Source organism: Capra hircus, chromosome 8 (genome assembly GCF_001704415.2).
Source record: "Capra hircus breed San Clemente chromosome 8, ASM170441v1, whole genome shotgun sequence".
In the NCBI taxonomy this organism is placed as follows: Eukaryota; Metazoa; Chordata; class Mammalia; order Artiodactyla; family Bovidae; genus Capra; species Capra hircus.
Window position 1 is genome coordinate 77347168 of NC_030815.1, and position 11719 is coordinate 77358886.

The 11719-nt window shown below is 42.9% G+C and overlaps 1 pseudogene; it reads right to left on the reverse strand.

The window, feature by feature from the left end:
• LOC102186961 lies at positions 6230-11452 on the reverse strand (annotated as a pseudogene).

The following is an 11719-nucleotide window of genomic DNA, read 5'->3' on the forward strand; positions in this document are numbered from 1 at the left end:
CACGTGGGATCTTCCTGGACCAGGGATCGAACATGTGACTCCTACATTGGCAGGCAGACTCTTATCCACTGTACCACCACTACCAGGGAAGTCCTGGGTTGTGGTTTTATGGGTGGTTGCTATTTCCTCTTTCATCCTTTGCTAAATTTTCTATAAAAGTGTGATTTACTATCATTATCATCATATTGAATATATGTATACACACATATGTGTATATATGAACACATATACATGTATACATATATACAATATGATGATATGAACATATATACACACGTGTGTGTGTGTATGTTAAGAGCTCATTGGACCTATACTGCCTGGGTTCAAATCCTGGCTCTGCTGCTCACTACAGAAAACTATAACTCAGCTCAAGATCTAAACCCAGCCTTCTGCCTGTCCTTAGGCAGCCCCAGAGCTAAGAATGGTTTCTAGATCTTAAAACAGTTGAAAAAATTGAAAGGATGAATATTTCATGACATACATAAACTATATGAAATTGAAATTTCAGTGTTCATAAATAAAATTTTGTTTGCACAGAAACATGCCTATTCATTTCTGTATTGTCTATGGCTGCTCAAGACTCAATCTAGTTTATAGTTGGAGAAGATCCTTATTCTCCAAAGAAAAAGAAAAACCTTCATTCTTCTGTTTATGGTTGTAATTGCAGGAATGTGATTCAAATGTCTTGACATTCTTACAGGTATTGTTATATGAAACTTTTAAAAGGCAACAACCCAGTATTTTCTCTTCCCCTAGGCTGTAGCCAGCATGTTTGAAAAGATACAAGCATATTTGAGAGCAGGTCACAGTACCAGCAAGATCACACTACAGTGTTGATTTAAAGGCACAATGACCTGTTTATTTCATTCTAAGGCAATACCAGCTAAAAGGAAAACTTGAGAGCTACTTAGGGCAAATTGCATGTACAAGCAGGATGCTAAAATGCAAAACTAGATAGTCATTTCCAGAGAAGTTTTAACTTAAAATGCTATCTATCTGAAACTTTTGGTTAAAAGCTTTTAGAAGTAATGAAAATTCTGACTTTCTTGGCAGCACAAGAATTAACTTGGGACTATTCATGGGACTATCACTTGATGGTACCTTGGTAGAAGTTATGGCTCATTTTAAACAATTTGGAGATAGACATTGTGATCGGAAAATGAGATGAAAGACCCTTGCAACTTTCCAAGACCGCATATTAAATCATTCCCCAGTTACGCAGAATCATTATTTGTAAGGAATAATCTGTGCCAAGGCCTGGGAAATTGTCTCTTAATTCCACTGCATCAGCTATTTTCATCGCTGCTGCTGCTGCTGCTGCTGCTAAGTCGCTTCAGTCGTGTCCGACTCTGTGCAACCCCATAGATGGGGGCCCACTGTCTCTGGGATTCTCCAGGCAAGAATACTGGAGTGGGTTGCAGGGTTCCTCAAACTCAATTTTAAACTTTGAAACCACTGCATATCAATCAAATCACTAGACTTTTTAATCAAGGGATCTATGTTCTATTCCATTCCGTAAAAGTTGGCTTTTAGACCCAAAACGATAGACTGTATATACAAATTCAAATATTAAAGAAAAACAAAGAACCTCCCAACCCCCTTCAAATTTATTAAAAATTTGCAAGTAAAAAATTATAAACACAAGATAGTAGATCTTGCTTCATGTACGTAGTTCTATAGTAAGATCATTCTTTTCCTTTTGGGGATATATTTCCAAAAAGAGTAAAATGAATTAAAAAAAATTGTCCATAACATTTCTCGCATGTTGAGAACAATGTATTACATGTTTCAGCATGATTTTTATCTGCTCCTGCTGTCATCCCTGGAAGGACATTTCACGTACTACAGATTAACATTTTTTTTTTTTAATACATCTTGAAGTAGTTTAGTAAACTAAAAATGTAATCCTGTGATGGCTACAAACCTTAGTCTAACCAACTTGAATTTTTGAGTTGGTTAGTTAGATTAAGAGAGAATCCAAGAGTGAGAAAAAGAAAAGCAATAATGTGTGTTTTACTTGGATTTCTCTTACCTTGGACGTGGGGTATCTCTTCACAGCTGCTCCAGGAAAGTGCAGCCGCTGCTCCTTACATTGGACGAGGCGTATCTCCTCACTGCCGCCCCTTCTGACCTTGAACGTGGAGTAGCTCCTCTTGGCCAGCACCTCCCTGCCGCCTCCCATGGCCTCGGGCATGGGGTAGCTCCTCTCAGCTGCTCCTGCACCGCCTTTGTAGATATGCAGATGACACACCCTTATTGCAAAAAGTGAAGAGGAACTAAAAAGCCTCTTGATGAAAGTGAAAGAGGAGAGTGAAAAAGTTGGCTCATAGCTCAACATTCAGAAAATGAAGATCATGGCATCTGGTCCCATCACTTCATGGGAAATAGATGGGGAAACAGTAGAAACAGTGTCAGACTTTATTTTTGGGGGCTGCAAAATCACTGCAGATGGTGACTGCAGCTATGAAATTAAAAGAAGCTTACTCTTTGGAAGGAAAGTTATGACCAACCTGGATAGCATACTGAAAAGCAGAGACATTCCTTTGCCAACAAAGGTCCGTCTAGTCAAGGCTGTGGTTTTTCCAGTGGTCATGTATGGATGTGAGAGTTAGACTGTGAAGAAGGCTGAGCACCGAAGAACTGATGCTTTTGAACTGTGAAGAAGATGCTTTTGAACTTGAGAAGACTTTTGAGAGTCCCTTGGACTGCAAGGAGATCCAACCAGTCCATTCTAAAGGAGATCAGTCCTGGGTGTTCATTGGAAAGACTGATGCTAAAGCTGAAACTTCAATATTTTGGCCACCCCATGTGAAGAGGTGACTCATTGGAAAAGAGTCTGACACTGGGAGGGATTGGGGGCAGGAGGAGAAGGGGACAACAGAGTATGAGATGGTTGCATGGCATCACTGACTCGATGGACATGAGTCTGAGTGAACTCCGAGAGTTGGTGATGGACAGGGAGGCCTGGCGTGCTGCAATTCATGGGGTTGCAAAGAGTCAGACATGACTGAGCGACTGAGCTGAACTGAATGTGTGTTTGAAATAGAAAATACTTTGAGATGTTTCTCCAACAAAATCATCTTTGAAGTTTGATTTTGCTTTTCAACACCCCCACTATAGAGCCGGTATAGGAAAGGCCCTGTGTAGAATCTGCTGCCTGGATAATGCCCACACATGATTTACAATTACTTGGCCTTATGGATCACTTTAGTTATAATCCTTAGACAGATGATCTTGGTACAATGGTGGGCCAGTAAAGCAAAAGGGAAGAGAACTAGCATCTGTTGATCATTGTCATGTACCTTTTAGGTACTTACAGTGCTTCCATTTCATCTTTGCAACAGCCCTACAAATGAGGTGCTAATAGCCCCATTTCACAGATGAAACACTTGAGGCTCAGGGGACGAAGTGACTTTTCCAAGAACATAACTAGTAAGTGGCAACATCGTGATTTGAGCCTAAGTGTCTGAAACCTAGACCTGTCAAGAGCTAAGTTCTGGAAGGAAATAAAGCCCAAGAGAAGCACAACTGAGTTAATACCCAAAAGTGTTCAGTCTACTAGTGGGAAAAGCAAACTACAACCAAGATGAATGGAAAAAGCTTAATAAAATGGAAAAAAGCTGAGTTTAATCCATCTGCATACTTCGAAATCCCCAGAAGATGTGCCAGTGCTTCACTGAGGTAATTCCTAAGAAGCCCCAAGAGTTGACCTGTCATATCTGATTCCACTGGAAGTGAATGTTTGGACCTGCAAATGACAGGAGGGCAGGGATGGTACCCACCTTAGTCTCTGTATTTAGCATCAGTTAGAGCAGAGCAGACTCAAGGCTGAATAGCTTGTCTATTGACCTAAGGAGGAAACTGGAAACCCCTGCATTCCCATTGTCCCAGGAATCTGTGTGAACTATATAACAAACTGAGAAGGAGGTTAGCGCCCATGGCTGGCCCTGCCCAAGAACCAGCACAGGGAGGAGGGTGAAATAAGCAGAATCTAGGGTGCATGTTTTAAGGGGCCATTCACCCTCAGTTAGTACAGGGTCAGGACCTGAGAGTGAGAGCCTTCTTAAATGTTGTACCCCAGACCCCATGCCCAGCTCACCCTACTCCTGGTCCTGCCACAAACAAGCCCTGAGTTTGTTTTGGATCAGTGTAAGGTAGCAGTTAAGCATGTAGGATCTGGGCTCAGTCTAGCTGCCAACCCAGGCTCTGCCTCTTACTAACGCTAACTAGCTGGAACCTCAGGCAAATTACTCACCAGAAACCTCTCTAAATATCTGTTGTTACCTGCAAAACGAGGTTCAGAGTTTTGCCTACCTTCTAACAGGCCTACTGGGAGAGTTTGATGGGGTACCACATGGAAAGTGTCTGGTGCATTGTAGGAAGAAGGCACACACTCAAGATTCCAGGGCAAATCTGCCAGCAGCTGCCCCAAAAGGCAACCCAGGGGAAACATTCTTCGTTCTTTTTCAGTGCACAAGGAAACAAGACACGGTTTGCAAGGCCATGGGAGGTGGTTTTGGATGGTCAGCTAAATAAGGCTGCTACTATAAAAAAAATATTGCAATCTGTGGAGAAGAGACCACTCAAATGTGTTTTCTTCACCATTTTGCAACTGTGATGGCAAGAATTATGAATGGATGCTAAAGTTAGTGGCTGGCAGAATTTGATGAGAAGGACATTTATGTGCTTCTTTGTGTCTCCCCACAAAGTATGTGTTAATCAAAGAAAAAGTAAGAGAAACTTTACAATGGGGAAACCTGGAGGACACCACCTTACCAAACAGTCACCAGAAATGGGGGAAAGTGACATTCTGTGCCTCCTGATATGAGCACTGAGCAGGACACCACATCACTTTTGTGGAATTATTGCCCCAAATGTATAACCTGAGTCTAACTGGGGCCAGTTGGGGGATGTTTTACAAAATAACTGGACTATATTTCTCAAAATTGTTATGTTTGTGGAAGACAAAGAAGACAGAGAGTCCATCTCAGATTACAGACTACCAAAGATGTTTGACAGATAAATGCAGTACATCATCCTGGAGTGAGTCCTGTACCAAGGGGGAGGCCTGTTATAAAGACCAACATAGGGACAACTGAGCACATTTGAATTTTGGTCATAGTAAGGTATAATCTTAAATTTCCTCATATTGATAATGATACTATGGTTATGTTAGAGAATGACCTCAGGAAATAGACTTTGGAATATGGAGGAATAAAGGGGTATGATGTCTATAATTTATTCCTTAGTGGTTCAGAGCAAAACGACACTCAAATGTATATGAGAGCTATTGAGGTATTATATAAAGCTAATGAGGTGTTACAAAATAAAAAGATACAAAAATATGTGAATTATTCATATATGCTAATTATAAATTTAACCTCTGTGTCATGTGTGTGGACAGGGACATTAATTTGAATATACATGTTTCCCTTTTACTTTTTTATTTTGCACAATAAAAACAACAACAATCAGTAACATACTGCTTTTCTTCAAATCTGTATGATTTTAAGAAATTGCTTTTTCTCCTGGAGAAATAGCTTATAGATGAAACAAATAGTATCAAATTGTGAAATCTGCGAACCTCAGAAGTCAATAGCGTGAAACCTACTCCCAGGGGCAGGGAAGAAAACAAGTGTCATGAGAGAAGAGGCAGGCAGGCATAAGGAGGGCAAGCTGGGGAAATGAATGTTTCCAATGCCACTGACTCAGAACACACAGTAGTTACACTTTTCCTTCTTCACTTTAAAGGGTGATTTGTGGTCTGTAGTCTGAAGAATGACTTCAAATGGCACATGAGCTGCTTTGAGGAGACATACAACAAGAAAGTTTCAAGAACAATAAGAATCACTCTAGAGGTCTAGGTCCCAGAAAGAACCCACAGTGAAAAGCAAAGTCAGAGAGCTAATGTCTTGCTGCTTCAGCCAACCACCTCCACTGGACCCATGAAGGAGTCTCAACAGCATTTGAGGGAGAGTTCAAATCAGCATATATATGGTGTCCTTACAAACCCTGTAGGGTTACTTTCCTGACCAGATGGTGACAGCACAGACAGAGATTTCCAAAGTTAAATAAGGTGGAAAATGAATTGGCTTCATAGCCTCCTTTTCTTCTAGTCTAACAACAGCTTTCCCCTCCTGACTCCCCACCCTCTGTTCCTGCAGGTACTTATTGCCTTATGCTTAAGGCAATGAAGCAGTGAACTTTGAAGTTCAAGAACCGGGCAGTCCTAAGGACAGGACGTCTGGAGGCCCAGGAGCGACATGCACTGTGTTCTCATAATGGCTGGGCCTGCCTTCAGTCCTGAGAACTTATCCCTGAAGTCAGTAAAGCTCATTTGCAAGCTTGATGACCACTCATTGTTCCGCGGGGATAGTATGACATGAAAACCTGAGGTTTTCAGTGTTGCACGGGTCTGAAATATCTGTGAGTTTAGAAAACAAAACCACAGTTGTTCCTGGCTGGGCTGGTGCCCCAACCCAGTCCTAGCACGGCAGTGCTGTGGCTTGGGCTCCCGCTGAGCTCTGAGACCCTGAGGAGGGTCAGCACTGGTACCACCATGGAGCTGGCACATGCAGCGGGAGCCCGGCACGACAGGGCTCAGTGATGGTGAGGCAGCCATGAATGAAGGACCGACTGCCTCCCTCCGCAGGAGGGAGCCGGGGGGTGGCTCGGAAGGCAGGATCTCAGAGCCATAGTGCAGGAGCTGACCTGGGAGGCCGAAGAGGAGGCGATCACTCCTCCTCTTCTTGATGGGATTGAAGGCCTCCTTCAGGCAGAACTGCTTGGTCTTTGTGAGGTTAACCTTGCAGATGGTAGGTGAATGAGGAGCCCAGTTTCACGGTGGACCAGGGCCTTTCCTTTCTTTCCCTGACATTCTGTGAAGCCTATGGCTTCTTGAAAGTGGGAGCTAATGTCAGACTTGGGACTGTCTTCTGCAGGGACCCCTTTGTAGTGTAGATGGGCTGGGCAGGCCTCGTAGATCTGTAGGAGACATTCAGTGGGGCTGTGAGATGCAGATTGGTGAGGATAACACACTTGGATGCATGGCAGGCGTTTCCAAGGTTGAGGAACAGAAGGACTGTAACAGGGCTGCCGTGTTCAACAGCTGGCCAATAGCTGATGTGAGCACTGGTTCCCACTCTGTCTATTGAGGGCTCTCTTACCTTCAACCTTGTCTTGTGAAATAAGTATTATGCCCATGCAATGCTCAGGATATTCCAGTTAAAAGGTCTCATATCCCCCTTTGAGGAAGTAGATCTGTGGGGCTGAGGCCAACAGACAGCCAGGTGTCACCAGAACATACAGTGCAACCCCCTCCCCCTGGCCTGGCTGCTCCCTGCCCCAGAAAACTCATATTTATTTGGCTGTGCCACACAGCTTTGCAGATTCTTATTTAGTTCCTTGATCAGGGATTTAACCTGCATCCTCAGCAGTGAAAGCATGCAGTCCTAACAACTGGACATCCGGAGAACTCAGAAACCCTAATTTCTATTTTTTACATCTCTGAAACTACGTTACTCCATGTATTTCCTGACCCCTCACCCCATGTGGTTAAATACAGATTCCAAACATATTTTACTATTCATGTGCAGAGCTGGGATGGACTTATTAACAACAGCAAAGATTCTGCTACTTAAAAAGATTAAGGTTTTTGGAATAGGGGTTTTCTTTTACATAACATATCTTTAAACCAGTAAAACTTGTCATTTCTAGGTCAAGTTATGTGACTTAGAATAATAGAGATGCCCCAAGTAATTGTCAGTTCAGTTCAGTTCAGTCACTCAGTTGTGTCCGACTCTTTGCCACCCCATGAATCGCAGCACGCCAGGTCTCCCTCCATCACCAACTCCCAGAGTTCACTCAGACTCACGTCCATCGAGTCAGTGATCCCATCCTGTCATCTCGTCCTCTGTTGTCCCCTTTTCCTCTTGCCCCCAATCCCTCCCAGCATCAGAGTCTTTTCCAATGAGTCAACACTTCACATGAGATAGCCAAAGTATTGGAGTTGCAGCTTCAGCATCATTCCCTCCAAAGAACAACCAGGGCTGATCTTCAGAATGGCTCGGTTGGATCTCCTAGCAGTCCAAGGGACTCTCAAGAGTTTTCTCCAAAACCACAGTTCAAATCATAAATTCTTCAGCGCTCAGCTTTCTTCACAGTCCAACTCTCACATCCATACATGACCACTGGAAAAACCATAGGCTTGACTAGACAGACCTTTGTTGGAAAAGCAATGTCTCTGCTTTTCAGTATGCTATCTAGGTTGGTCATAACTTTCCTTCCAAGGAGTAAGCATCTTTTAATTTCATGGCTACAATCACCATCTGCAGTGATTTTGGAGCCCCCTAAAATAAAGCCTGACACTGTTTCCACTGTTTTCCTTTCTATTTCCCATGAAGTGATGGGACCAGATGCCATGATCTTCGTTTTCTGAATGTCGAGCTTTAAGCCAACTTTTTCACTCTCCTCTTTCACTTTCATCAAGAGGCTTTTTAGCTCCTCTTCACCATAAGGGTGGTGTCATCTGCATATCTGAGGTTATTGAGATTTCTCCCGGCAATCTTGATTCCAGCTTGTGCTTCTTCCAGTCCAGCATTTCTCATGATGTACTCTGCATATAAGTTAAATAAGCAGGGTGACAATATACAGCCTTGACGTACTCCTTTTCCTATTTGGAACCAGTCTGTTGTTCCATGTCCAGTTCTAACTGTTGCTTCCTGACCTGCATATAGGTCTCTCAAGAGGCAGGTCAGGTGGTCTGGTATTCCCATCTCTTTCAGAATTTTCCACAGTTGATTGTGATCCACATAGTCAAAGGCTTTGGCATAGTCAATAAAGCAGAAGTAGATGTTTTTCTGGAACTCTCTTGCTTTTCCGATGATCAGCAGATGTTGACAATTTGATCTCTGGTTCCTCTGCCTTTTCTAAAATCAGCTTGAACATCTGGAAGTTCATGGTTCACATATTGCTGAAGCCTGGTTTGGAGAATTTTGAGCATTACTTTACTAGCGTGCGACATGAGTGCAATTGTGCGGTAGTTTGAGCATTCTTTGGCATTGCCTTTCTTTGGGATTGGAATGAAAACTGACCTTTTCCGGTCCTGTGGCCACTGCTGAGTTTTCCAAATTTGCTGGCATATTGAGTGCAGCACTTTGACAGCATCATCTTTCAGGATTTGAATTAGCTCAACTGGAATTCTACCACCTCCGCTAGCTTTGTTCGTAGTGATGTTTTCTAAGGCCCATTTGACTTCACATTCCAGGATGTCTGGCTCTAGGTGAGTGATCGCACCATCGTGATTATCTGGGTCATGAAGATCTTTTTTGTACAGTTCTTCTGTGTATTCTTGCCACCTCTTCTTAATATCTTCTGCTTCTGTTAGGTCCATACCATTTCTGTCCTTTATCGAGCCCATCTTTGCATGAAATGTTCCCTTGGTATCTCTAATTTTCTTGAAGAGATCTCTGGTCTTTCTCATTCTGTTGTTTTCCTCTGTTTCTTTGCACTGATCACTGAGGAAGGCTTTCTCATTTCTTCTTGCTATTCTTTGGAACTCTGCATTCAGGTGCTTATATCTTTCCTTTTATCCTCTGATTTTTGCTTCTCTTCTTTTCACAGCTATTTGTATGGCCTCCCCAGACAGCCATTTTGCTTTTTTGCATTTCTTTTCCATGGGGATGGTCTTGATCCCTGTCTCCTGTACAATGTCACAAACCTCCGTCCAGAGTTCATCAGGCACTCTATCTGTCAGTTCTAGGCCCTTAAATCTATTTCTCACTTCCACTGTATAATCATAAGAGATTTGATTTAGGTCATACCTGAATGGTCTAGTGGTCTTCCCCACTTTCTTCAATTTAAGTCTGAATTTGGCAACAAGGAGTTCATGACCCGAGCCACAGTCAGCTCCTGTTCTTGTTTTTGTTGACTGTATAGAGCTTCTCCATCTCTGGCTGCAAAGAATATAATCAATCTGATTTTGATTTTGACCATCTGGTGATGTCCATGTGTAGAGTCTTCTCTTGTGTTGTTAGAAGAGGGTGTTTGCTATGACCAGTGCATTTTCTTGGCAAAACTCTATTAGTCTTTGCCCTGTTTCATTCCGCATTCCAAGGCCAAATTTGCCTGTTAGGTCAGGTGTTTCTTGACTTCCTCCTTTTGCTCCAGTCCCCTATAATGAAAAGGACATCTTTTTTGGGTGTTAGTTCTAAAAGGTCTTGTAGGTCTTCATAAAACCGTTCAACTTCAGCTTCTTCAGCATTCCTGGTTGGGGCATAGACTCAGATTACTGTGATATTGAATGGTTTGCCTTGGAAAAGAGTAGAGGTCATTCTGTCATTTTTGAGATTGCATCCAAGTACTGCATTTTGGACTCTTTTGTTGACCATGATGGCTACTCCATTTCTTCTGAGGGATTCCTGCCCGCAGTAGTAGATATAATGGTCATTTGAGTTAAATTCACCCATTCTAGTCCATTTTAGTTTGCTGATTCCTAGAATGTCGACATTCACTCTTGCCATCTCCTGTTTGACCACTTCCAATTTGCCTTGATTCATGGACCTGACATTCCAGGTTCCTGTGCAATATTGCTCTTTACAGCATCGGACCTTGCTTTTATCACCAGTCACACCCACAACTGGGTATTGTTTTTGCTTTGGCTCCATCCCTTCATTCTTTCTGGAGTTATTTCTCCACTGATCTCCAGTAGCATGTTGGGCACCTACTGACCTGGGGAGTTCCTCTTTCAGTATCCTATCATTTTGCCTTTTCATACTGTTCATGGGGTTCTCAAGGCAAGAATACTGAAGTGGTTTGCCATTCCCTTCTCCAGTCGACCTCATTCTGTCAGACCTCTCCACCATGCCCGCCTGTCTTGGGTGGCCCCACAGGGCATGGCTTATTTTCATTGAGTTAGACAAGGCTGTGGTCCTCGTGTGATCAGATTGACTAGTTTTCTGTGATTATGGTTTCAGTGTGTCTGCCCTCTGATGCCCTCTTGCAACACCTACCGTCTTACTTGGGTTTCTCTTACCTTGGATGTGGGTGATATTGAACTTCAAAAATTTAAGGATGTACCCCCAAAGTTGTAAGTGGCCCTTAAAGTTGCTCTAATTCTAAAAGTAAATGTTTAAAACACACCTTGAGCTCATATTTTCAGCCTCATCCATCATTACCCAGTTATTTCACATTTTGGCAGAAGCCCGAGATAGTGTCAGGGCTCTTAGAGCAGCTGGTAGAACATCTGGAAGTTGCAGCATTATTTGGGAACACAGGGAAATACTGGTATTTAAGTCTGTTCAATCTACTGTGCAGGAAAGGATAATGTCCTACATATGTAGTGTAACACTCACAAACACAGAAAACTATGTAAAAATATGCAAGAAAACCTCTGTTTCTGAGTTTCTCTGTTAACTTTAGTTTCTTACTTACCAGTTGCTTTATTAGCATTCATTAGCCTGATTTAAGGGAGAAGGCAATGGTAACCCACTCCAGAATTCTTGCCTGGAAAATCCCATGGATGGAGGCACCTGTTGAATGCAGTCCATGGGGTTGCTGAGAGTCGGACACGACTGAGTGACTTCACTTTCACTTTTCACTTTCATGCATTGGAGAAGGAAATGGCTACCCTCTCCAGTGTTCTTGCCTGGAAAATCCCAGGGATGGGGGAGCCTTGTGGGCTGCCATCTATGGGGTTGCACAGAGTCAGACACGACTGAAG